This window comes from Asparagus officinalis, chromosome 2 (genome assembly GCF_001876935.1).
Source record: "Asparagus officinalis chromosome 2, Aspof.V1, whole genome shotgun sequence".
NCBI lineage: Eukaryota > Viridiplantae > Streptophyta > Magnoliopsida > Asparagales > Asparagaceae > Asparagus > Asparagus officinalis.
The window spans coordinates 5,536,063-5,538,244 of NC_033795.1; the positions used below are offsets into that span (position 1 = coordinate 5,536,063).

The window sequence follows — 2,182 nt, forward strand, 5'->3', positions numbered from 1 at the left end:
TCTTATAAATCATATTGGCTTACACATTGTTACTAACAATGTTGACATACCCACCTGGTCCCTTACAACCAATGGGAGATTCTCGGTCAAATCCCATTATTCTTTCCTTAACACCAGAGGAATTTTGTATGCTTATTATAAAAATGTTTGGAATCCAGTCATGCCAAGTAAATTCCAGTTTTTCACATGGCTTTTATCTATTAACAGGTTGCATACAAAAGAAAATCTTATAAAGAAAGGATGGCAAGGGGATTCTACATGCATTTTATGTGGTATATATTTTGAATCTTGTGAACACTTGTTCTTTGAATGTAGTTTTACCAAATCAGTATGGAAACATTTTTGTGACTCCTACCTCCCTTTCATATGGCCAACATCTTTATACGAACTCCTCAAGTCTGTTGAATCTCTTCGTTACTCTGATGGGGTTTTATGGCAATCAATTTTCACTGTAGTGTGTTGGACTTTATGGACATCAAGAAATAAATTTATTTTTAAAAATTCCTTATTCTCTGCTACTTCTATCATCAACTCAGCGATTTCTAACTTACATGAATGGTCAGGTTCTGGAAGAGGGAAGAAGGCACTTAAGCTAGCAGCAGTTTTAGAAGAAAGACCAATCTTGCGGAGCAACAGTATTTAGCTCGTCATATCAGCTTTCTCTTAGTATTTCTAATGTCTTTTGTACATATCAACATTATGGTGTTTTGATGTTTTATTGTTAGTTTTAATTAGTCTATAGAAAATTTAATTTCTCTTGTCCAAATGTATGGCTGGCTTTGATTCTTACTTATATCCATGTCAACGGTGAATGACGGCAATGCCCTCTCTTCATCTTCATGGAGGTTTGTAAGAAGAAGGTCCTACATCCCTAGAAATAGAAATTATTTTTTCTATCCACTAATCTATACGGATATAGTTCGTATCCTACTTTTGTAAACATACTTTTGATTTTAATGAACAGGGTATATCCCTGGTTTTTCTCAAAAAAAAAAAAAACAACAACTTAATAGGTTTTTGGTCTACTTGAAATTTCATGATTTTGCTTGAGAGAGACGCATGAAAAAGGTGTGTATAGGGAACATGGAGAGTGGGTTAATGAAGAGGGAACATGGAGAGTGGGTTAATGAAACGATTTTTTTATGTAAAACATTATTTATTCTCCTATCTTTAGCTGGATGACGACGGAGAATCTCTCCTTTTATACAAGATGTGTCCTATTCTCCCTTTATCATATATATATATATATATACCTATCAACTTAAGTTGATATCCACCAAAGTTTGTAGCCACACATTTATTAATATAAAACACCTTTTATATAATACAAGGATCCCTAGGCAATATGAGTGGTTAAAAACTTTGGTGGACACACTATTCCCTATCCACTTAAGTTGACACAAGTTTTCACCTATATATATATATATATAATGAGTATCATTTCACACTCACAAAACTTCTGCTGAGAAACATTTTCCTTCATTCGTTTTGCCATCATTTCAATATTTCCTTTCAGAAATGCTTGCTACAAAGAGGCATCAATGTAAACCATGTAAGGAAACATAATAATAAATACCAACATCCAATGAAAAAACAGGGATATACTTACTGCAAGCCAAGGTCTCGTAACATGTATTTTTCGATCATAACTATTAGTTGTCTCAATCTTATAACAAAGTCGAATAACAAATGCATCGATGACCTACAAAAATTACCATGAATGAGTGAAATATTTATAACTAATATATACAACATCAACCACCAACCATGACACAATTTAGCACTTACATCGTCACTGAGTTCACCTCCTGTTAAAAGTCTATAAGCATCTAAGCGAGATACACATGCTTCGGCACACTTCCAAACGTATGTATCACTATATGCAAGTACGTGTGAGAAAATTGTGACTAAAATTAAGTTAATTTAAAGAATTATTATTAGAATAAGTCCTCATAATGTCGCTCAATCATGTGATTTTAGAGGCGTCAAGGAGGAAATCCCCTCCTATGACAAGGAGTTAATCTCATTCTCTATGAGATTAATGGGTATCCTTGTCATATGAGGGGATGTCTTCCTATGACGCCTCTAAAATCACATGATTGGGCTACATTGTGGATGATCCGCTCCGTTGAACTTGATCTACATATACTAAAACACCAACACACCAAGTTTGGGGTGAATC

At 34.1% G+C, this 2,182-nt stretch overlaps 1 long non-coding RNA gene across 1 annotated transcript; it reads right to left on the minus strand.

The window, feature by feature from the left end:
* On the minus strand, window positions 1,441-1,844 carry LOC109829366. The gene is made up of 3 exons (XR_002244002.1): window positions 1,789-1,844; window positions 1,610-1,702; window positions 1,441-1,525 (listed from the first exon to the last, which is right to left on the minus strand). It is a non-coding gene; the product is annotated as an uncharacterized LOC109829366 (long non-coding RNA).